This window comes from Cryptomeria japonica, chromosome 7 (assembly GCF_030272615.1).
Source record: "Cryptomeria japonica chromosome 7, Sugi_1.0, whole genome shotgun sequence".
In the NCBI taxonomy this organism is placed as follows: Eukaryota; Viridiplantae; Streptophyta; class Pinopsida; order Cupressales; family Cupressaceae; genus Cryptomeria; species Cryptomeria japonica.
The window spans coordinates 400,505,875-400,532,479 of NC_081411.1; the positions used below are offsets into that span (position 1 = coordinate 400,505,875).

Here is a 26,605-nt window from a genome sequence, read left to right on the forward strand (position 1 = left end):
TATCAAGTCACCTTATTCTAGCTTCCCTACAGTTGAATTCCATCAAATTAGGTATATCATATGATTATCATCAAGTTAGTGTTCCTCTATTCCATTTCTTGTTTTACTTGAAATTGTGATTTTAGGGCAAAAATTAGGGCATTTACAAAAGGGGGACATTACATCTTGGCATGAAACTAATAAACAAGAGTTCATTCATGTAGAATATATCAGTGGTAGACTTGTAAATGTTGATAAGTAATCTTTATGAAAAATAATTGCTTCACTGTGTGTAGTGCTATTTTATGTTGGCAACTTCATTTTGTTTTATTTTCTATTTTTTGTTATTTTTGGCCAAGCTATATTTCCTTAAGTACTCTTTTTAATTTATTAGGACTGTGCTGGCGTTATTCTCTTTGCTGCTGAAAATGCTACCCAAGTTGCTCTGCAGGTAAAATTTCACTCTTGGACATTTGTTAGTCCATTTTTATATTTTTAAATTTTAAAACTGCACTGCTCTTTTTTGGCATTGTTAAACTGCACTGCTCTTTTTTTTAAAAATTTAAGTAATCATTACGTTTTCGGGGAATCGCCTTCAATGAAAAAATTGTGGAGAATTTGACAGCATCCAAGTATTAGATGATGGAAGCTGATATTCTAGCCAATGGCATGAGTTCATCAATATGCTAATATGATTTGAAAACTAATGTCTTTCAAATAGAAAATCAAGGCCAAAAGTATAACTAGAATGTTACAAGTTTTCATGAGTTTGTAAAACAATTTGCATTGAAGTTGTTTTTTTTGCTTTTAAATAGTGTTACAATTGTCTTCTCTGTAGCTTACTATCTGCATACACACATGGAAGAAATAAGCTTTTAATCATATGGCCAGCAAGCAGTGTAATCCTACTTGAGTATCATTGGGAAATGATGAATAAAAACTCCTTTTGAACCCTTGTTGATAACTGGAGTATTGGTTTCACCTATGTTGCTAGTTTGGGTTTGGCAGTTTGACAATATATTTTCTGGCAGCTTTGGTATGCATTCAATTAGCAGAGGCAAGTGAAGGGTTATACACTACAAAATTCAGACATTTATGAAAAGAAAATTTTCACATCTTTAGAATGCCAAAAACCTCATTTTTTAGTAGAGTAAGCTTTGAGTTTGGGAAGGCCTAGGAAATGGCATGGGTACTACAGGTACCTCCTGGGAATGTTTTAGATTTACCTGGAGCATAAATGGAACACCAGTATGCATCTTGGGCATGCCTAGCATAGACGCGGGCTTGGATGTGTACCTTGACCTGTTTGGGCTGGGTACAGTCCTCAGTACCCACAAATGCAGTAACATAGTTTTGCATGAAATCTATCATGAAATATGCTCAATCTTCACTGCCTGTTGATCTTACTATTTTATGGCTCTAACCAGCTTTATCATTCTATTCTAGTTATATTGATACCATAGAAGAGAAACAAAAACTAATCTTTAAAGAGAGTCTAAACTTTAAAGTGATCCGCCATCCGTTGGGTAGGCTAGTAGGGATATTATGCACAAAGATGGTCATCATTATTCTAATCTGGGAGTTCAAAGTAGAATCACACTCGCAGGGCTCAAAAGAGTGAAAGGTATACCCATGTTCTTCCCAAATGCTTGGTGGAAGAGGGGCAACATCTTATTGTAGGCCATACACTACATATTGCTCATACACCTATTCATCAAACTAAAGATTTGATATATCATAAGGACATATTTATCATAAATGTAACGGGAGTCATTGTCTTCATATATTGTAGATTCTCCCTTAACAAGTTCCAAGGGAGAATCTAGAATGTATGAAGATGAAGATATTGTTATATTCTTATTGACTCTTGTCACATTTTATGATAAATATTCTTTTATGACATTAATTGTTTGTTTTGATAAATGGGATAATGAGCTTGGATGTGTACTCTGGCCTCCAAAATTTATGGAACACTCTTTATTTAATGTTCTCTTATTATTTTTGAGAATCAAGAGTAGTAGTATATTTGAAGGATGTATAGTCCATATTTTAACAACCATTTTGATATTTTTGTAATATGTGCAAAATTTCTGTATCTGTACAGTAGAGTGCATTGCAAAGATATACAATAGTTGGGGATATTTATAAGCCTTAGTTACCTTATTTTATAAATTTTCTGAAGGTTATCCTGCGGGCTCCATTGTGGCTTAGGTTTTCCAGGTTTAGGCTGGGATAAAGCTTTGTTTTAGTGATAGTGGTTGGATTACAGGGTTGAACTATTTTCTCACAGTTGAACTCATCATAGAAATATCACACATAGCTGGAAATCTTATAGTACTTTTTCCACGTTTGTACCTGTGGCACTTAGAGAGAGTATATTTGTGGCTAAATGTTTTCACCTACATCAATGGTTATGAACTTACGAGTGTAGTTCCAACATTACAAAAATTGGTAGGGATAATGCAGTTGGAGAAAAATGTTTTGGTATTCTTATTTCTTTTAGTTGCCATATTGCTCATTTGTGCATGATAGGAAGGAATTGACTGTGTGAGGACAATAACTGTCAGCAGTTGCTATTTTTTGGGGGTAAACTCTCCTTGTGAGGGTCCCATGTAGATGCTATGACTGAGGGGTATCCCTTCTGTCAAATTTACTCAGAAGTTGCACCTTGTCTTGTCTATTGGTGTATGCAACACTCAAAATTGGATGTGGTAATTTACTCAACAATATTTGTACTTTTTAAAGAATTTAATGTTTCTCTTAGGGATTTGAACTTAGTTTCCATTATAAAAGCCCCAATGGTTTACTACTTGAGCTCACTGCATTTAACTTTTCAGCAGTTAATTTTTATTATAGGATTTGGATAAAGTGATGTGTTGAAAAAGGTTTAAAGTGGCATACCTATTAGAGAATTTTGAATGTGATTTCCTCATTGCCTGCTATACCTTTCATCGGTCCATGTTTACGGCTTATACAGTTTTCAGAGATTATTTGGCAAGTTGCACCTTGTCTTGTCTATTGGTGTATGCAACACTCAAAATTGGATGTGGTAATTTACTCAACAATGTTTGTACATTTTAAAGAATGTAATGTTTCTCTTAGGGATTTGAACTTAGTTTCCATTATAAAAGCCCCAATGTTTTACCACTTGAGCTCACTGCATTTAACTTTTCAGCAGTTAATTTTTATTATAGGATTTGGACAAAGTGATGTGTTGAAAAAGGTTTAAAGTGGAATACCTATTAGAGAATTTTGAATGTGATTTCCTCGTTGCCTGCTATACCTTTCATCGGCCCATGTTTACGGCTTATACAGTTTTGAGAGATTATTTGGCATGGTTTTTACAACATGCCAATAAATATTTTTAACCTAACTTTTACAAAATGGGTAGTGAGTGCCAACAAAATATGGAGAACCACTCACACTTCACCTCCCTATAGGAGAAATAGGGCCATGCGTATGGGTCTCAAAGAGAAGGCACTAATATCTTGATGTATGGGCTCACATCTATCTTAGACTGATCCAGTTCTGAACAGTTAATAAACCTATTGTAGGAAAGGACCAAACCTAGGCAACTATTCACTTAACTTTTTTAAGAGAGCAGTCACCAAATAATTATTGAGAGTGAGAAAACAATGAGGAATCCTTATAGGGATGATGGTTATAAAGTCACACCTAGAAGTTATTACTTCACAGACTTAGCCAACTCTCTTGTTAACCGTTTCCTTTGTAATGAAATAAGTTAATAACTTGCACAAAGAGGAAGATAATATAAAATATGCTGCAATACTTTATAATCAGTGAGAATAACAAGCAACTTCGAGGGGGCAAACCTCCAAATATCTCCAATAAGAACACAATTCACACTTTGATGATCAAATGAAACTAGCTACCTCCTATAAATACCCTACTTATGCCTAGGATATTACCCAGGCCGACTTAGATAACCACATATAAGCCCTAGGCTGACCTAAATAACTAACCAACCATAGAATAATGATAATATGACTTAATTAAGAGTTAAGGTAGCCACAAGCTGATTGCTCATAACCCTATGTATACTCTAGGATTAAGGACGTGGCATGGCTCCCCTTTCAGAGAAGTAGTGTCCTCAATGCTAATCAAGTTTGGATGCTTTTGAATGAACTTATCTTCTCATGTGGTATGTTCAACTAGTAAATTCTTCCATGTCATGAGCCTGATATAAATGAGGCTAGTCGGCCTCTACGCAATGTTTTCTAACACCCCCGTTTGCTTCCTATTTAATTAAATAAATAGGAAATTTATAATAAATGTAATTAATAATAAATTTCCTAAATTGTGTTTTGGCCGACTTAGGAGCTGGTGGGTTTATTAGTTTAATTTAATTTTATCGTTTTTGTTTCTTTTGTCAACCGGCTGGAAGTTGACCTTGCTACCTCGGTACACATCAAGTATATAAGGAGGTCGCCCAGCTAGGAGTTCTCATGCTTGGAAATTTTTTGTGAAGCCTTAGTGCATGAACAAAGACCTGGGACATTACCCTCAAGGATCTAGCAAGGTGGGACGATTCTTCCTACCTTGTCTTTCTATTGCCAAGCACACTCAGCAAGGAAATTTGATTATTGGTTCTAATTTGCAGGAGTAATCACATTGCAAGGAGAGATAACGCTGCTGTAGACTCAAATCAATTTGGGATGCCCAAGGACAATCTAGCCTACCTTTACCCGTGTCTCTGACAAGGCAAAGTTAGCACTTGCAGAAGGGTCGATATCAGGACAATAGCATAAAGGGTGTGAAGTGTTAATAGCAGAAAGAAGTATTCGATTCTAGATCAAAACCCACTTCCATTGAAGGCTAACGAAGGCTAAGAAGCTACAGGTCAGAAGAAATGGGAGGTGATAATAGGCTTTGGTGACTGCCAACGCCGAAGGATCGATCTGCCCGTCTCTTGTATAACCACAATTCATATTAAGGTCAAATGTAAGTCTGTTAATAGTTTTCAGAAGTTTAGACCTCTGAAAATCTCTCAGTACAATTTAGTTGTGGAACGTTTATGAGATTTCTGAATACAATTTAGTCTTCATTTGTATTTGCCTCTAAAATCTGGGTACTCTCATTGTCATTTGGAATTTATATGTATTTGAATCATTTCATTGGAAAGTTAGAACTTTTATTGTTGAATATTTAAGAATTCTAGTTAATTTGAGTATAAGGAATTGATAGTTTAAAGTACAGTAATTCAAAAGATAGGGCTGGGTATCTTTTAGTGGTATTAGAGCCTCAAACCTTGCCAGCCTGTGGGGTTGATGAATGAGTGAGAGAGAACAGAGATATCTACAGCAAGGAAAAAAGAAGGAATCTAAAATGGGAGACTCCGATGATGAGGCCAAGGCTTTCTTCAAAAGGTCTAAAGAACTTCATGTCAACATGTCTGAGACTTTGAAGGAAGTAGCCCATTTATTGAGGGATCTCAATCAACAACCGACCACTGACAGGCTTGCAAATGATAAGGGGGAAGGTAGCAGTTCTGTTGGAGAAAGGACAACTGTTGATGGTGACAGAGTCCTGGTCAGCACCAATTCCTTTAGAGAGAAGGTTTTGACAAAGGAGGAGGTTAATGAAGAGCAACCAGATCAAGTCAGTGGAATGGATCCTCCCCATGCTGAATATCAATCCTTGAGTGAAGCTTTTAAGAATGATATGACCTTTGTAGAGTATTGTAGTCTGAAATCAAAAGGTGGACATAGGAGGAAAGGGTACGAAGAGAGGAAGGACATCCAACACTAATTAGGGAGGATCACAATTCCCAACTTTGATGGGACAAGTCATACATCAACAAGGTCATGGTTGCAAAAGTTGGATACTTACTTTTCCCTAAACCCCATGCTTGAAGAGGAAGCTCTCAAGTTTGCTACTTTTCATTTGGAAGGAGTGGCCCATGAATGGTGGTATCATGGGACTGTGACTCAAGGACATGATGCAATAACTTCCATAAATGAATTTATTCAAAGACTAATTGAAAGATTTGATAGAACAGATCCCGGAGTGCATTTTAGGAATCTAGCCCAATTGAAGCAAGATGGCAAAGTGGAGGATTATGAATCAGAATTTTAAAAACTTGCTGTAATGGTGCCTAATGTGATAGATAGAAGGCTGATCGTACTCTTTGCAGATGGCTTAGCAGGACCTCTTAGAGGGTTACTCAAAGCCTTAAACCCTACAAACTTCCAACAAGCCATCACAATAGCCCTCAACCTAGAAGATTCAGTAGCAAGGGGCAACTTCAGCAATAAGAGGGCAGCCCTACCTTTGCAGACCAAAAAGCCCTTCCAAAGGAGTTTAATACCTCCTAGGATACTGTTGACGTGTTTTTTGTACACTATCAAACACAAAATAAAATACCCAAGGGTACCTTATCCTCTCTTGAGTAAAGCCTTTGAATGCTGAAGATATCGCTAAAAAGGATCAATCAGGGTGACTTCAAGGTTCTTTGTTGTAGGATCTCTACGTGTGGATAAGCTCTCTATGGTATGATGTGATTTTGCTGGAATCACAAGGGGACTTGCACTTGATGACCGAACGTCTGATTTGCTTTGAATATTGCTGGAACACAGGTTTTTACTGCCTTAGATTTGAAAAAAAAGAGGAAAAAAGACGAGGGCGAGGAAAGGATCTAATCCTAACACTAAGAATGTAAGAGCAATGAATGATCTTTGATGAAATTCTAACTAAGTCTTGTTTTGACATCCAAGGACCATCTCCACAAGGTTAGTGCGATCTTCGAAGGAAAGCTTTATGATGTTCAAATCATCACTGCAGGCATAGACACCATCAGGTTGATGCATATCAATGAAGAAGCGACAATTGAAGTTAAGCTTAAGCTGAATGATTCTAGTTGACTACACAAGGCAAGTCTGCAATCAACAAACTACTAGTAGTATGGATATATGAATTCCACCATCAATCAAGCACATTTCTTCCACTCATCTAATAACATGAAATCAAATATGAGAAGTATAGAGACCATGCAAATTGTCGAATCAGCCCATAAATTTCACCATTTCTTCAATGAAGTTTTACAAGTCTTTTACAACAACATCTTGGCAACAATCTTTGCCTTCTCTCTCTACTCTACTCTAATTGCTATTCTATCAACTAGCTAATCACCTTCTAACTACTCTATATTCTAACTCCTCTCTAACTCCATTCTATATTCGCCTTTCACAAATGAAGAGTCGGGGCTTATATAGTGCCCACAATACAATTCGATGGCTAAGATCAATTCGAGATCAATGGCCAAGATTCAATAATGAAAACCCTAATTAGGGTTTGTTACAACCATTACATAACATTTAATGCTTGACCAATGAAATAATTGTATTAATTGGACACATGTCTTCTTTAGAAAAATCGACCAATGGATAGCTGGGGTAGGTACATAGAAGTTTGTGCCACCTCCCATGAATTAGGTACATTGAATCTGGACACGCTAAGGTGGACCACATCGATTGGAGAAGTGATGACTGGGATGCCACCTCGTCTGACATTTGGTTGATACTCAATTTGGTAATGTTGAGAAGTTAGCTTTAATTAACTCTTCTAGAACTATCTGCTTCTTCAACGAACCCTTTGCTTTGACTTCTTTTGTCTTTGATTTGCAGTATGGTGATGTACCTCGCCTTGGAATGCTGGATTGGAAGAAGTTATTCCTGATGATGCTGGATCGAAGAAGGCCGTCCTTGTCGATGCTAGACTGGAGGAGGTCGCCCTTATCCTTGCTTGATCTTCTTGGAGGAGACCGTCCTTGATCTGGCTTGATTTTCCAACTCCGAGATCTCCATTTGATGCCTACACAAAATATTAAAGTTAGTCTTTTGAGCATCAAACCTCAAAGCATGAAATTTAAGACCTTTCAAAGGTAAAACTTAAGATATTAATTTGAAAAAAGTCATGATAAATCAAGAACTATACATTTTCAAATTAATCATGAATGGAAATTGGATTTTCAAGACTTAGATTTTACAAAATTGCAATGGGATCACAATAAGTCTTGAATGAGATCTTCAAAAAAGTAATTCTTCATACCTTCCCTTGAGTACTTAAGTACAAAACCTTGAAAAATGAAGGAAGAAGACCGGATTTTGTTGGGCAAGATTTATAGCCCTCCCTTGGATGAAGTACGCCTCCTTTAGCCTTCAAAAGAGCTTCACCTTCCACTAGCTTCTCCAAAATCTGGAAATTCACCTTCAAACTTGCTTAATTTCACCTTCAATCTTCTGGATTTCACTCCTCAAAATATGCTCTTCAAGTTTGCATGAGAGATAATGCAAGAATGATTTGAATTTGCTAAAGAACCTCTCCCATTATATAGAGCCCTTACCTTGATCCTTGTTGAGGCCAACCTACCAATTAAGCCTTAAAATAAAATAAAAAACCACCAAGAAGAAGGCCGACTTGATAAATAAAGACAAAATAATGCCTTGTGCGCTCAACCTTTAATCTTTTAATTATTTAAATTAATTTTAATACCTCTAAGATGTTTATTTTGATTATTTCAAGGTACAAAATTAATTTATTAAATTGAAATGCCTTTAATTTAATATGAATTTGATTTAATCTTCCAAAGGCTTCGAAGTGAGCAAATTTGGTGAATTTTAAGAATATCAACGCTCAAACAATGTAAAAATGAAGGATATCACCAATTTCGCCCTGGACCCTTGGTGAAGGTCAGGGGCGACTTTTCAATCTAGACCTTGCATACCTCCTTTTTTTCGCCCAAAACTTCATCTAGACATTTAAATGGCATTTTTAATTGAAGTTTTGAATTTGATTTCATTTGATCTTTAGGAGGAAAGTGTATTTAGGGTTTTTTCGCCTTGGACCCTCAGAGAGGGTCAGGAGCGATTTTTCAATTTTGCTCTTAATCCTTCATCTTTCTAATGTCAATCCACCTTATAAGGGTAAGCAATGATCTCCTTCATCCATTCCATGCATGTTTGATTTGTTTTTGTAAGACAAAATAGGTGCTCCAAAGATTTTCGCCCTGGGCCCTCAGTAGGGGTCAGGAGCGACTTTTGCAAATTAGGCTAGGATCATCAAGCTTTGGAGGCAAATCCTTGTTCATCACGTTTTGGAAGACCCTCTCTACCTTAGCACAAACTTGGGAGAAAAATGCTGGTTTTGTGATTTTCGCCCTGGACCTTCAGAGAGGGTCAGGAGCGATTTTGCATTTTCAACAAAATCCTTCACTTTTTCAAATTGAAACTTTCTCAGGTGGGTAAAGGGAGATGTCATTGTTTCGTCTATGTCCAAAACTTGACTTTTTCCATTGCAAGATGAGAGAAATTCAAAATTTCGCCCTGGGCCCTCAGCAAGGGTCAGGAGCGAATTTCACAATCTAGGCTAAATTGCTCAATCTTCAAGTTTCAAATCACTTCACAGGGCAAGGTAAGATCGTTTTCAAAGCCAGGAACAAGATTTCAAGCTCAAACAAGGTGGCAAATGAAGTTTATGATGATTTTCGCTCTGGACCCTCAGCAAGGGTCAGGAGCGAAATTCCTAATCTTGGCCAAAATTCATCATTTCCTTCAAGGTTTTCAATCAATTCCAAAGTCCAAACAAAATGCTTTGCAAATCAAAATTTGGTCAAATAAAGCAAGAAATGAGTCCTAGATTGATTTTCGCCTTGGACCTTCTGGAAGGGTCAGGGGCGAGATTCGCTTTGGACCTCCTGAGAGGGTCAGGAGCGAAATTCGCTCCGGATCCTCAACAAGGGTCAGGAACGAAATTTGACTTTTTTGAACTCTCCGACAGGATAATTTTATGGAATATAACATCTAAGTATAAGAAATCTTTCTCCTTTCTTATACTTTAAGTTATATTCCATATATACTTTCAGGATGTTTGAGAGTGGTTTCAGACCTCCAGGAGTTATATTGCAAAATCTAGTTTTTGGAGGTTTTTCAGTTTCCAGACTTAGTCAAATTTCAGGATCAGGACATTCCAGACTTAGCCAATTTTCAGGATCAAGACTTTCAGACTTAGCCAATTTTCAGGATCAGGACTTTCAGACTTAGCCAAATTTCAGGATCAGGACATCACTCAAGCCGGACTTGCTATCCATGTGATCCCCTTGGCAACACTCAAAATGCAAAGGCTAACAGACAAAACCCTAAAAGACCTAGAAAACAAACCCTAAAAAGCAAAAAAGTAGGGGTCCCCATTTGCAATGGGGCGATGTGTGAAATGGTCACAACAGATACCGAGGAAAGAATTGAGGAGAAGAAAGTTGTGTTTCACATGCAAAGAACCGTGACAGATTGGGCATCAATGTTTAGGTAGGGGCAAGTGCATTATATCGAGGTGATCTTTGATGATGATACGGAAAGTGAAGGGGCTGATTCTGAAAATGAAACAGAAAAAAATGAGGCAATTGGGGGAGGCACACTTGTTGCACTCACAAGAGAACCACGTTATGGAAGGGGGTCTTAAAGGGGCAGCGAGTAATCATCCTTACTGACAGTGGAGCTACCTATAATTATGTTAATGAAGAAGTAGTAAAAAGGCTAGGTCTAAACATGGCTCCAATTGAAGGGTTTGAAATAAGGGTAGCTAGTGGAACTACTCTCTCTTGAAGGTACCCCAAATGGAGTTGGCTATGGGGGAATGTAAATTGAAGGATGCCTTTTAAGTAATTGACATGGACATGGAAGTCATCTTGGGATGCCAATAGCTGCACACAATTGACAAATATGATACTGGCCACCAAAAGATGGAGATCTCTTTTTGGTATTGGCTATGGGTGAGATCTCTTTTTGGTATTGGCTATGGGGGTGATTATTTGCACACCGCCCGCCGCCCCCTCCTCCCGATAGTGTATTAACAAGTCTTTCACTTGTAAATACACTATCGGGGGAGGAGGAGGGTGTTGCAAATAATCCCCCCCATAGACAGTGCCTCTCTTTCCAACATAATGGAAAAAGGGTAGTACTACATGGGTTGACCAGCAAAGGAACCATGGAAATATCAGCTAAGAGAATGGAAAGGGTTTTTCGAAAGAAAAAAGTAGCATGGGCAGCAAAATGCCTCATCACTAATACAAGTATTGCTAAGAAAGAAGGTGCCATCAATGTGCAGATTCGGTCTATTTTAGACAAGCATAACAAAGTATTCAAAGACATAACTTTGGGTTTGCTCCTCAATAGAGGTTTCCAGCACATTATTGAACTTGAAGAAGGGGCAAAACCTATGATGATTACTCCATATTGCCATCCAAAGGTATACAAGGAAGAAATTGAAAAGGCAATCAAAGAATTGCTGGATATGGGGCATTTAAGGCCTAGTTCCAGCCCATTTGCATCTTCTGTAGTGCTGGTTAAGAAGAAAGATGGAACTATGAGGATGTGTATTGATTACCGAGCTCTCAATAAGAGAACCATTAAGAACCGTTACCCAATTCCACGAACTGATGAATTGATTGATGAGCTACACGGAGCTAAGTATTTTTCCAAGATTTATTTGTGTTATGAATACCATCAAATCAAGGTTAGGGATGAGGATGTACACAAGACAACATTTTGATCTCATAATGGGAACTATGAATTTTTGGTGATGCCCTTTGGATTAACAAATGCTCCAGCAACTTTCCAATCATGTATGAACCAGGTATTTATTCTTCAGTTGAGGAAGTTTGTGTTGTTGTTTTTTAATGACATCTTAATGTATAGCAAAACTTGGGAAGAGCATTTAAAACATTTGGATGAGGTGTTGAGTATTTTAGAACAATAGTCCTTTTATGCCAAAGCTTCTAAGTGTGAGTTTGGGATGCAAAAAATCTTATATTTGGGATTCAAAATTAGTTAACATGGAGTAAGTGTAGATGAGAAAATCAAGGCCATCCAAGAGTGGCCTCGACCAAGTAATCTAACGCAGTTGAGAGGATTTGTTGGGTTATGTAGCTACTATAGGAGGTTTGTAAGCGGCTTTTCATAGCTCACTACACCCTTGACAAATCTAACTAAGAAAGGAGTATTTGTATGGATGCCATCTGCTCAACAAACCTTTGATGAGCTCAAAGAGGTAATGAGTTTGTGTCCGGTCTTGGCAATTCCAGATTTTTCACTTTCTTTTGTTTTGGAATGTGATGCATCCAATGAAGGGATAGGGGCTGTTTTGATGCAAAATAAACATCCCATAGCATTCGAGAGTAGGAAGCTTAAAGAGGCTGAATGTAAGTTTTCCATTTATGACAAAGAAATGCTGGCCATAATGCATGCTTTGATTAAGTTTAGGCAATACTTGGTTTGCAAGAAGTTCGTAGTTAGGACTGATCATAATAGTTTGAAGTATTTTCTTAACCAAAGAGATTTAAATGATAGGCAGCAAAAATGGGTGAGTAAAATTCCGGCCTATGATTTTGACATTGAGTATGTGAAGGGGGTTAACAATATAGTGGCTGATGCATTATTTAGAAAACCTCATTTGCATTCTATTTCTAATATAACTGCTGATTGGAGGTCATTGATTACAGCTTAGTATGTTAAAAATTCATTTGCTAATGATATTTTGGAAGGCAAGGAGCAAGATGATAGGTTCAAAACAGAAAATGAATTGATTCTTTACAAAGGAAGAGTATACATCACACTTGAATCTAAAATGAAGGAAAAGATTGTAAAAGCTTGCCATAACACTCTGCTGGCTGGTCATCCAGGTTTCTACGAAACATATAAAAAAGTGAGGGAATATTTTTCTTGGAAAGGATTGAAGAAAGATGTGATGCAACATGTAAGGGAATGCAAAGAGTGTCAACAAAATAAAGCAGAGCATGTGTTTCCAGCAGGGTTATTGTGGCCTTTCCCATTCCCAGCCAAAAGTAGGAGAGCATATCTATGGATTTCATCACTGCCTTACCCAAGGTCCAAGTTAAAGTTTGTATGTGGTGGTTGATAGACTCACGAAATATACATATTTTTATGCTGCATCTTCAAATTATAATGCACCTCAAGTGGCTGATTTGTTCTTCAAGGAGATTTTCAGATTTCGTGGATTACCAAAAACAATTGTGAGTGACAGGGACAACAGATTTCTAAGTTTGTTTTGGCAAGAGTTATTTTGTTTGATTAGAACATAACTAACACCAAGTACCAACTATCACCTCCAAATGGATGGCCAAACAAAGATAGTGAACAAATGGATTGAGGGCTATTAAAGGAATTATGTAACAGGCCAGCAAACGACATGGATTAAATGGCTGCATCTGGGTGAGTATTGTTATAACACAACTCACCATATGTTGATTGGGATGTCTCCTTTCAAAGCACTCTATGGTTATGATGTTACTTCTTTTGTGGATCTAATCTTTATTGATAGTAGGGTTCTTAGTGCTAAGGATTTGGTGCAGCAAAGCAAAAACATTATGGAGGCTCTCAAGGAAAATTTGCAACAAGCCCAAAACCAACAAAAAATGTATGCTGATAGGCACCATATCAAATGAACTTTTGAGGTAGGAGACTTGGTATTTCTACACTTACAGCCTTATTGATAGTCTTCAATCAAGGGCAATGGGGTAGAAAAGTTAAAGCCATATTTCTATGGACCTTATCCAATGATAAGGAAGGTGCGGCAAGTGGCTTACGAGCTAAAATTGCAGCCTAACAACAAAATTCACAACAACTTTCATGTTTCATGTCTCAAGAAGTCATGGATGATGTAGCATCTATAATATTTTTTTAACTATGAATATGCAAAGATTTGCAACAAGGGATATGTAATATGTAGATTTTTATGGTCATGATTCATCATTGGCTTGTTACTTGCTTAGATTTGTAGTTTGATGGGGGTTTGGGGGAAACAACAAAACTAGGTTGAGGGTAGCATCCCTCACGGGGGTTTGAGGGTGAGAGAGAGATAGAGAGGTAGAGAGATAGGTCTAGATCTTGGGGGAGAGAGGAGAGAATGAGATAGAGAGAGTCAAAGAATACTGATAGGAGCCTGCTGATTACTGAAATTTGACTAAAAAGTCTGAAAATTTATAAGATCTTTTAAAACCTAGAATTTGCATTATAACTCCTAGAGATCTAAAAACACTCAAACATATTGCCAATATATACATGAAATATAACTTAAAGTGTGACTTATACTTAAATGTTATATTTGGTGTATACATTTTGATGAAGACAATGAGACTGACTTCAAGACCAAGATGGGGACTTAAATGTTATATTTCATGTATATTCTAGGGGCATGTCATAAACCAAAAGAGCATTGACATTTTGAGAGTTTAAAAAAAAAAAAGGTCGAGTCTTGGGCCCATACTTGTTGAGTTTGGGCGAGTCCCAATACTCTGTGAGTCTAGCAAAAACTTGGTAGATTCCAAGTCTGAGACGGGGAAACTTGCCAACCGTGCCTCGCTTCATGACTTGTTGAGTACTCGCAAGTCTTGGAGAGTCTCGTTTCTATGCCCCTATGAGTTCATAGTCAAATCCAAACACTTGTTAACAATCTCATCTTGCCCATCGAATTGAGGATGGTATGAAGAACTATAAGCCAATTGATTACCCAAACATGAGAATAAACCTATGCAAAAGTTGTAAAAATAGGGTCACGATCACTGACAATAACCTTAGATGTACCATGTAGCTTTTGTATATTCTCCAAAAATGCTTTTGCCATTGTACTTGCTATAATAAAATGCGATAATGCAAAAAATTGTGCATATTTAGTGAGGCGATCCACCATCACCATAATGATATTACCTTAAGATCTTGGAAGCCCTGTGATGGAGTCCATTGAGGCCTCTTTGCAATGTTGGCTAGGAATAACTAAGGGCGGCAAGAGACTAGGTGTCTTGATTGTCTCCACTTTATTTCTTTGATAGTCCAAACATTTAGCAACAAATTTTTGAACATCCTCTTATAGCGATTAAGAGTGGAATTGTTGGATAGGTACAATTGCTCTTTGATGAGAGCTTACCATCTATGGGGACTTTGCATGCAACCCTCTTACCTCGATTATCCTCTAATTGAAATCTCATGAATAGTTCGTGGAAGTTCATTTCAATTCTACCCAATGTAGTGAACCACTGTACTCCTAAAATAATATTTCTTTCACCCTTGGAGATAGAAAACATTAGGCAATCATGGTGATAATCACCCATGGATAATTTAATGTTATGGCATTTCCTAGAACAACTAATAGTTTCACCATTTGCAATCAATACTTTAAACTTTGGAGCTAGATATATAAAACAATTTAGACAAATGACCAACTTTTTGTTGATGAAATTATGAGTACCTAAGTCTATCGACACTGTTACTCTTTCCTTCTTTAAGAACCCACTATATTGAGAGTTTGTGGGGTGCTAAAACCTGAGAGTGCATGACAAGAAATGATTGGTGGTGAATCATTTGGCTCCTCATCTGACTTCCTATTACCCTCTAATATTTGTGCCACCTCTTCTTTGTAATGTCCCCTATTTGGAGGTTGCCAAATCCCAATGATTAACATACATCACTATGCATTATTATATCTTAAATCAGATTATTAAAATTAAGGAACAATTAGGATTCATAATACATTTGACAGTTACTATACATAAGCCTCAATCCTTACTTCTTTCCTAATCATCAACCCTAACGGAGGATGGGGAATTACTTGTCATAGGGCACTTGGAAACCAGTCTACAAGTAGGCCCCCTCAAGGTTTCAGGACTCCGTAAATATCCCACCTTGGGCTTACCTATCTTGTGAGATATTATTCCGCCTCTCCTTAACAAAACCAACCTATCCTCATGAGGGGCAATAGTGAATGATTAAGGAATGGGCTACGAGTACACTAACTTCTAATGTATTATGAATGTATATGAAATTAAGTATGACTGTCATACATATTGCAGTCCATATTAATATTACTATTAAATTCTGCATAAGAACATTATCAGGCTTCATATATTAAGCAAGCTCATCCCCATGCATACCACCTGTTGTGACCATTTCACACATCGCCCCATCACAAATGGGGACCCCCTTTCTTTTGCTTTCAGTTTTAGGGTTTTAGGTTAGATTGCTAGTAGCGATCCTTTAGGATGAATAAGTGAGTTGATATTATCCTCAACATTTTGGGAGTGAATGATTTGCGATGATCATTCCATTTGATCATCATCTTTTGCTTGCTTGGACAGAGATGAAATGCTAAATTTGGCTAAGGTAAAAGGGTCAATACTCTAAGGAAGGATAGGCTAGAGTTCAAATTACCATCAAGAGGATTGGAACAAAAGGGATCAAGATAGTAAGGTTATCATTTTGGGATCACTTCCAGTGGAGCCCAAAATGTGCGAACTAAGGCTTCTAGTCAAGCTCCAAATCAGCGAACTAAGCCTTGACACTTCCAGTAGCCATCAAAATCAGCGAACTAAGCCTAGTGTATTTTGTTTCTTAAAGGGACCACGATCTTGCTAAATACGTTGTCAAGAAGATGTTGCAAGCTTAATCAATGACAAGTCAAGGAGAGAAATGTATAGCAAGCTGATCAATCTTTCAATTTCCACTTCTAGTTGGGCTTCAAAAACACGAACTAACATTTCTAGTTGCCCCCTCAAAGAGTGAACTAAGGATTGATGATTTCCAATGAAGCCTCCAAAGAGCGAACTAAGGATTTTGACTTCCAGTTGCCCCCTCAAAGAGTGAACTAAGGATGGATGATTTCCAATGAGGCCTTCAATCAGCGAACTAATCATTGAGACTTCCAATGAAGTCCCAAATCAACGAACTAAGGATTTGTTACTTCCGGTCAGGCCCTTTAAAACGCGAACTAAGACTTCCTATCAAGCTTTCAAAGCGCGACCTAAGCATTAAGACTTCTTGTTCTCCCCCAAATGTGTGAACTAAGGATACACATCTCCGCCACACAAGAGGAAATGTGATTTGCATCTAAGGAAAGAGAGAGACATTAAGCATTTGCGCTACCTTGAAAGGCCCCCACAATGAAGAGAAACATTTTATTCAAATTCAAAATTGATAACACAAGTCGGCTTTGAGCTTTAAATTGTAAATCATTAAATGAAATACAAGTCGGCCTAATGCAACTGATGGACATGCCCTTTCATCTCTATATAGGCTGGATTGATCATTTCATTTGATAATCCACGATTTTGTGCTTTATGATCAGTGATCTTACCATTGCTAGGCAATTCTCCTTCAGCTAGTGACAGCGATTTTGATCAAAAGGAGGCGAAGTCATTCAAGGCATAGTGAATTTGTCACAGTCAACAGCGAACTATCCTCCCAAATCAGTGGATGTGCCATTGATAGCAGCAACATTGTATCTATTAAGCATGAGGAAATTGAACTTCAGCGAATTCATCATTGGAAACAGCGAATTCAATAGAGAGGACAGCGGTTCTACATGAGTAATTAGACAAACTCCAGCATTTGATACCAAAAGCGCCTTGATATAAAGGGCAATTTTGCCAAAAGAACGATCAATTTGAAGTTACCCGTCCATTTGGAATTAATTTGCAGGTCTGAAACAAGTTTGTTTGATCATTTTCCTTAAAAGCCAGACCCTAATTTTGGGCTGGTACAGCAACATGTTTGCTATTTTCATGTGATTCTAATCATGGGATGCTTTGTTCATTACTTTTTGATCATCTAAGCATACTTCAAAAGCGTAATTCATTAACTTGGATGGTAATTTCCATATTTCAAGCAAATCTAGGGTTCTATATATGTCTAGGGTTTTGTAATTCATTAGTGATTTTGATGATTCTATAAGCTTTTTGGAAGGAATTACTAACGTTGAGACATTTTAGCATTATTAACATTATAATCATATCAAAACCCTAACTTGGGCAACTCTCACAAGTACAGCATGGCAGCCCCGAAGACCAGAGTAGGTGTGTGGCAGGCTCCCATCAAGGAAGATTCGAAGGAAGAAGCGTTGGATTCCAAGATTACATTATTTTGGGGCAATGTGGGAGACACCAACCTTGGGCAAATCAACATGAAGAAGTTCCAAGGACCTTTGTATACCACCAAGCCTTCTGGATTCTCAAAGATGATGATCGAGAGCGGGATAGTGAAAGCGGCAGGCTTCCCTTCGGCTATACAATGCAATGAGTTGATTGTCGAGTGTGCTAAACATTATGATGCGAGCAAAAGGACAATAGTAGCACTTGATGGTAGAGAACTCACCTATCTATCCAAGATGGCTATTAGTGAAGCTTTCCACATACCTGAATTCAACGACTTGATTTACAAAAGCAAGGAAGTAGCGCAGGCATTCTATGATGATGATCTCGACAAATGGCTTGGCATAATCAACAAGTATTGGTTATTGAAGAGCAGGCTTGGCATATCTAAGCTACCCACCAAGCTTCACAGGATTGATTTCAAGGAGGAATTCAGTGATTTGATCACCTTGCTCAACCAAATCATGGGAACCCCTCAAGCATCCTAGTTCGTGAATTGGATGTTCTACTTCATGGAGATCATATCGACTGGAAAGGAGAGAATCAATTGGGCAAGAATTATAAGCAAAAGCATTGATATACAACTCAAGAGACTTGCACGAACCAGAACATTCTTCATGAGTTCATACCTCATATATTCGCTTGCCAGAGCTCATGAGTATGCGAGATTAATTTATAGAGGTCTAGTTGGTATGCAAGCTAGAGAATTGAGAGCATGCAAGTCATACAGACAACTACATTATCCTGGCAGAGCACATTACTGAAGGGTGAACGATGCCTTCACTATGCATATTACAAGAACTTTGCAAGGTGGCATTCATTAGAGGTTATCCCCACAAGCAAAAGAATTGATAAAGAAGTTTGGTGCTTGGTTTATCTAGTTTCCCAAGTTCACCTACATAAGGATACAAGGATGCTCTTGTCTGCCCTACATGCTACCAAGATATCCTATTGACAAGATAGTATTGCTCAAGTTGCTGAGGCAGTTGATGACATACAACGAAGTACAGAAGAATAGACACAAGTCAAGAATTCCATTTCCCATTTTAGTTGGACAGTCATTGGAAGTGTGTCCATCCTTATAAGCACAAGAGAAGGTGGAAGAAGAATTGAAATCTCTCCTTCTTATCCCATACTTTTCCAGAGACAACTTTGATCCCTACGACATTATCAAAAGATCTAGCAGAAGAAGGCACAAACACAAGCTACAATTGGAAGATCATTTCATGAATGCTCAAGATGATCTAGACATAAGAAAAAGGATGTGCTCGAGATTACCTATTGACATCATCAGGACATGCAAGGTCTTTGACATTCCAGATCAAGCGCAAGATAGTAGAAGATGCCTCCAACCAATATATGAACAAAAGAAAGACAAAGAGGTGAAAGTCAATTGGATAGATGTGGAGATCACCAACTTGAAAGATTTAATGAAGCCAATCTTTGCATATACAAAACAATGGGTAGACATCCAAATCTAGAAATTGAAGAATCTGGATACCCAGCTGACATTCGAATTGATGGGAGAAATAGAGTCTTCTGATGATGATATGGAAAGTGAAAGCATAAGTGGAAGTGCTACCTAGTCAGCTCACTCCAAGGGATCGAAGAGAAAAGAGAGTCACAAGGAAGAGCCTCCAAACAAGAAGCACAAATCAAGTTCAAGCCGCCCTTCCACTAGTACCTCTTCCATACACGAAGTAGAGATGAATCAAGCAGCTAGCCAGGAAAATCATCCGCTTGGAGAGAGAATTGGTCATAGAGTGAATGAATCCATGGAATCTATAGTTCAGAACAACAGGTGTAAAAAGGACAAATAAGGGTGAGCAATCATTAGGTCAAGACAATTTAGTCCCACTTGAGCCAATCAACGACAAAGAAGGCAAAGACGTATATGTAAACATTGAAAATGAAGATCAAAGAGTAACATCTCCACCCTGAGAGAATCAACAGCTAAATGAGGTGCAAGTAGGAGAAGAGAAATTTGCTATCCCAGCATGGCTTAGGGAGAGGTTGACAAAAGAAGTGATATTAGCAGAGGAAGATCCTATTGATTTGGACAGCTTCCTGAACAAAACTCAAGAGACAGTTGAGAAGAAGAAAGCAATGAATATGTCAAAGATGACAAGAGATGGTGCAAGATCTCAAATAAGATAGATTGCCACTCCAAGAGTAGATAAGCCCGAAGGTGAGATCACAACAAAAGAGTATGACTTGGAGACTATTGATTTAGGTCCTCCCACCATTGAGCAAGCATTGGAAGATACGAACGACACAATGAAGACAGTTCATGACATGCTGAAGTTGGAAGTAGAAAATAATAAGAAATTGGAAAGAGAAGTGAGTGCACCAAAGAGTTACCTCCAGGAGTTCAAGTAGCAACTAAGGCAGCATGATCCTTCAGCTACGCCACCACCATTGCTTCCTCCAAACTCGGTTGACAATTTGGAAAAGATGAGAACTTTAGCACACCTGATGGATACTTGGATAAATAAGACTTACAAAAGGGCAAATGCATTTGTGAAAGAATTAGTGAAGATATTTGATAAAGCCGTAAGTGTCCTTGAAAGAACTCAAATTCTCATGGCAGCTTATGACACTTTCGTTTACACTAGAGACTATACCATGCCAAGATTGCAAGCAATGAAGAAACTACCCAGACAAACCTTGGCAACGGGTGGAGTAGTGAGAGATGGACAATCACCTGATTTCCAGCAGTGGTGTAACTTGCTTCGCATGAGGAAGGTTATTTTTGAAGATATCAGCAGTGGATGCACCCAAGTTGGTGGAGCAAAAATTTGATACATGACAAGATCGTAGAGGTAGCTGAGATCATTCTTGAGAAAGAGATGAATGAAGGAATTTACATAGATGTCGATCAGCTAGTTGAAAGAGTGACTTCATATCATATTCTTTGGAGCAGACGGATCACCTTCTGAGAAATAGTTGGACGATATACACTCATTCACAGTACTTGCCAGCAAGACTAGAGATTATGGGCTAGAATGAGAGAAAACCTTTGCTTCTGTCTTAGACAAAGTCAGTTACTTGGAAGAACAGTTGAAGAACCTTCCTGCAGTTCCACGATCAGCTAGTTGAAAGAGTGACTTCATATCATATTCTTTGGAGCAGATGGATCACCTTCTGAGAAATAGTTGGACGATATACACTCATTCACAGTACTTGCCAGCAAGACTAGAGATTATGGGCTAGAATGAGAGAAAACCTTTGCTTCTGTCTTAGACAAAGTCAGTTACTTGGAAGAACAGTTGAAGAACCTTCCTGCAGTTCCAATAACCGAGATTGAATTCATAACATCTAGATTCGTTGAATTTGCAATAAAAGAAAAGGATAGGGGTAACAAGATTCTAGAAGATAATTTGTTTTGATCCCATGTGGCGTCACTTTTCTTATTGGAGGATTTTTCCTCAATGTTTGTGCCAAATGGATGTCACATTCCCATTGGCTGATATTAAATAATTTGCAATAAGATTAGGTTTTTGTTGTAGCAAACCCTAATTAGGGTTTAGGTGGCAAGATCTTGGCCCTTGATTCTGATTTCATTTTGGCCATTCATTGTATTTGAGAGCTCTATATAAGCTCAACTCATTTCATCTATAAAGGATCGATTAGAAGAGTTTTGAGGAATTGTTGCTTAGATGTTGCAAAATTAATAAAATCATTGAAGTGTTGGTGACTTATTGAGTTTTGGAGCATTTGCTTGTTTCTTCATTCCTTGTATGAGAAAACTTAATATTTGAAAAGACAAAAAAAATTAGAATAGAATTTGCTTTAAGAATTTCAGATGGATGAAAGATGCATGTGCACGATTGATAGTGAAGCTCTCGTTGTTCATACTACTAGTAAACCATCGATGGTGAAGTATCCTGCATAGTCAACTGAACCAATTCATAGCCAAAGCTTAACTTCAATTACTATTTCATCATTGATATGCTTCATCTTGAAGGTATCTATGCTTGTGGTAGTGATTTGAAAATCATCAAGCTACCCTTAAAAGATTCCACTAGTATTGTGGAGATGTTCATAGCATGTCCAAGCAAAGCTTAGTTGAGCTCACTTGAGATTGTCCATTATGTAGGATTCTTAGTATTAGCATTAGCGTAGCATTCCTAAACCTTGCTCCCTTTTTCCCTTTTTCCCTTTTTTTATCAAAGATCATTAGTAGTAGGAGAGAGCGATATTGCAACATTATTTGAAGAGCGTCAATCATTGAGCTTGAAAAATCATTATGTCAGTCCCTTTGCAGGTAAAACAAATACATCACACCATTGAAGCTATCCAACACGTCAAGACCTGACATCGTAAACCTTGGAGTCATCTCAAGTGATCCTTCTCCATCTTCAGCATTTGAGAAGTCTTTGTTCAAGAGAGGATAGAGTATTCAATACTTTATTTTGTGTTTGATAGTGCGTGAAAACACCATCAACACCACCAAGAACAATGATGTTACTGCCTGTAACTTAACAACAGTTCTGATCTGATCTGATCTGATCGATGGTGATGTCACTAGAGGCCTTTGATTCCTTTCCTTTTGTATCTCTCAATGTGAGGGAGAGGTCACACCTCTTCATCATGTATGCCCTTTGGCAAGAGACACACCCTTTCACCATTAGCACCCTTTGAAAGAGTGCAACTCTTCATTATTTCTGCCCTTTGAAAAGGACACGACCTTTCACAATCAGATATGCACTCCTGATTCCCAAATTATCCCCCCTTGAAAATGAGTTCTCTTCTCCCTTTTATACCTCATATTCGGGGGAGTCACAACTTATCATTTCATGCCTTTTGACCATTCATTAACTCTAATCAAATTTTAATTATATTCTTTTATATTTTAATTTTATTTTTTATTTTTTGTTCTTTTGTATTTTAATTTTATTATTATTATTTATTATTAAATTCTATTTCAAAGTGGGGACATTACATTCTTTCCCACTCGAACCTTCAATATAGAATAATTTATTTTCACTGCATATATGTCTTCAACTATGTTTGCTGTTACAATTGAAACATAAACCTTTTTATCTCTTCTCAATCTGTTGTGTAGTCAACCCAGTAAGTTGAGGCGACTATTGTGTAGGAGAGCTCCTTTCTCTTATGTTTACAATCCCTTGTTGCCTATTGGTCGAAAATTTATTTTCAACTTGTCTTGCCATAAGTATTGCTTGTGATAAGGATTGTGGTTGGAACAAACCTGCCTCATATTTTATGTGGTCCTTTAAACCTCTTAGAAACAGTTCTTTAAAATTTTCTTTTGTAATATTCTCCACTCTCAAATAAAAGGCTTGAAATTGATGAGTATAGTCCTCGACTGTACTTGTTTTCTTTTAATTTAGTGAGTTGGCCGAAGTAGCTATCCATAAAATTATCTCCATAATGGGTAGCAAGTTCCTCTTGAAAAATTGACCATATGACCACACAACCCTTCTTTCTCTTTTCATCACATATAAGAGTACCAAATAAATTGGTCTGGTTCCAGTATAATGATGCCATAGCCACCTTTTGTTGACTTGGAGCATGATGAAGATCAAAGAAATGCTCCATTTAGCAAAGCCAATTGGTTGGATCCGTGCCATCAAATTTTCTCATATCCAACTTGGGTATAAATTGTCAAGGCACATGGTTATTAAAGAGATGATCCTTCTTGAGATCTGAGTTAATCCCCCCAAATTCATGTCCAATAATAGCATTATCTTCCACCTTATGAGGTGAATCTTCTCCCTTACACTTCATCCCTTGAATAAGCATTTCCATCTTCCTTGAAAAGTCACTCATGTCCTGCATCTCCATCCTCACTAATGAATTTTCTTCATCCATCTCCTTCACTGATGAAATTCCTTCAGTAATTTCCTTCATTGATGAATTAGCTCCTCATTAGGGGTAATATCCTCAATTTCTACATCAGCCTTATTTGGAGATTTCCCAGGTGGATGGCATTCTTTTTGCCTCTTGTTGAAAGCCCTGTCATGATGGTAAAAAAAAATTTCTACGTTCCACCAAGTTTCTGAGATGCGGGATGGGGGGATGTGTTTAGGGTGGGATTTTTTTAAGACCATTTTTGGGGAGGGTAGTATAAATACCCCCAAGCTGAGGGGCTTCAAACACACTCTGAACTCCCTATCGTGGCAAGTTGTATAGTCTATAAGATGTATAAACATATCCAACAGTGAATACAGTCTTCTATTTCTGACTCTTTTCCTTGCACATGGTTTTATCTAGAGAACCCATTCATTATTGACTTTAAGTTTGAATTAATGACCCTTTGCGAAAAATGTTCCATATTAGGAATCAGGTAATTGTCCACTATTGGTATGTTGTTCAAGTTCTTGAAATCAACAGAGAGCCTAATATCTCCATTCTTCTTTCTAATTGGCACCCAAGAGGAATATTATGATATGCTATCCTTTTAGCTTTAGTAATTCCTTTAACTTTCAAGGGGTTAGAAAGGGATTCAGGGGCCTCTCTTTTGTCTAAATGGTGTGACATTAGATTGAAAGGGAATTTCAAGTTGAAAACATATAACCTCTAAAAGCCTTGAACTCATTATGACCGAGCAAACCAAGTATTGCATCATATGATCAGTTCAATGAATCCTTTTTTTCTCCATCTCTAAAAGAGATTCTTACCAATTTTCTCTTCAATCTCTTGGGAATTGACAGGTTTACTCCTAAGACTATCTCTTATCATAATTGCTTGTAAGAGCAACAGAGACCTGTGATATTTTTCTCGTCCGCAACCATATCTCTTTATTTCCTATTTCGTGCATTTTTGTGTAAGGCTCCCAATCCAATATTCAGAGCTATTCTTTTATTTCTTGAATCTATTATAACATTTTCACAATTAACTATAATGCTGCAATGATCAATACTAGACAATGTTACGATTCTTAAATTAAACTTTCTTATCAGCAAATGTTTGAAAAATGATAAGCTGTAAGCACAAATTTATTATTTGACAGCTGGTAAAGTAAACATCAAGCTTTGTCTTAAATGTGAACAACATTGTTTAAATAATAAAATGTTATTTTTGCTCAATCTACCTGGTTGACATTTAAGTTTTTTTTTTAACATTTCCATGGCTTAATACATCTTCTGTTTGGTTCTTGTCTAGTGTGTGATCTTATTGGTGCCACTTTCATAGATTGCTTTTTTTTAAATTTAGTAGCTCATTGATTCCACATTGATAAAATTTTAAATTTAATAGGTAACAAAATTGAAAGATACCCTAGATATGTATTATCTGTTGCTTTTGGTTCACTTCATGAAAATGAATGTTTTCTTTTATGATCTTTTAACAAGAAACTTACTTTTGCTTGCATTGCAGGCAATCCAGTGTTTAGGTGGGAATGGCTATGTGAATGAGTATCCTACGGGGCGTCTATTAAGAGATGCAAAATTATTTGAAATTGGTGCTGGCACAAGCGAAATAAGAAGGATGCTAATTGGTCGTGCCTTGTTCAAAGAGGAGTAGTATTGATGCTCTCCTTACAATGATGCATCTGATAAAATGCATTAATTTTAAATTAGTTTTGTTTTCCTTTACAAATATTATAATGCTAGGGGCAGAAAGCTTTCAAGTGTACTGTTTGTAGATCAAACTTTTAGTTGTAATAATAACGTGCTTCTCATATTTCCTTCGGAATTTGCTTTCCAGAAAGTTCCTCATTGTGGCCTTTTATCATTAACTTAATCAAGGAAACTCGATGGATACCAGGTTCAAATAAAATGATTTATTAGGGAGGTAGAAAAAAATAGTTTATTAGGAGGTAGAAAATATTGGAAATCCAGAAAAAAAAAATGAAAAAAGTTTATAAAGGAATTGAGAAGTCTAGACCGAATCAGGAACACCAAGCAGGTCTGAAAAATTCAGATCTGGCAGGATTTGGTTCAAAAAATCTTAACTTGTGAACTAGGGATGTATATTGCAGAACCATTGCATAGAATGTGATCATCACAATCTTATTTGCTGTTATTGGTTTTAGTAATTGCAATGAAGTTTTAAAGTTAAGATTTGCAAATGTTAATTTCTTTTGCATTAACATTTGAATATTGAAAAGAATGCTACAGGCAGGAAAGGCACTGACACTCAGTGTTACCTAATATTTTCGAGGACTCTGGTCATTTTGATTAGAATTGATAATTTGGACCGAGTTAATTAAACTGAGTATGTGGCCTTAGATTTGCTGATTTGTGAATACATGATAAATAGGGCATATGGGAACTTAAAAGTTTTGGCTTTTTATACATTTTCTTTAACATATAGATTATACAAATGACATAATCTTAATAGAATATAAATAATAAAGCTGCCTTGAGGAACAAATGAACAACAGAGACCATAACTGCTATTATTTGACTAAAAGAAGAAAGGTTAGAAAATTAAGGTCTGAGAACTTGCCAATGTGACAGGACTTTTTATCCCTACTAATGCAGTGGCTTTTCCCATCTAGTGAACATAAAAATCTTCGACATTCACTATCTCATGTTACATTTTATCTACTCATATGACCAGGAAGTGGGCTTTGTTCTGCATGCGCCTCTCTTATTCCTGTGTAAGAAAAACTATCTGTATAGTTTCGAGTGATAATTATGTATTGTGTTATACTTTTGCTTCAAGTAGCACCTTCTTGGTGTGAAAAAATTTACTGTTTTTACCAAT

At 37.2% G+C, this 26,605-nt stretch overlaps 1 long non-coding RNA gene across 1 annotated transcript; it reads left to right on the plus strand.

Moving 5' to 3' along the window:
- The first annotated feature begins 371 nt into the window (after positions 1-371).
- On the plus strand, positions 372-25,964 carry LOC131062310 (uncharacterized). The gene is made up of 2 exons (XR_009110870.2): positions 372-430; positions 25,271-25,964. It is a non-coding gene; the product is annotated as an uncharacterized LOC131062310 (long non-coding RNA).
- Positions 25,965-26,605: the final 641 nt, after the last annotated feature.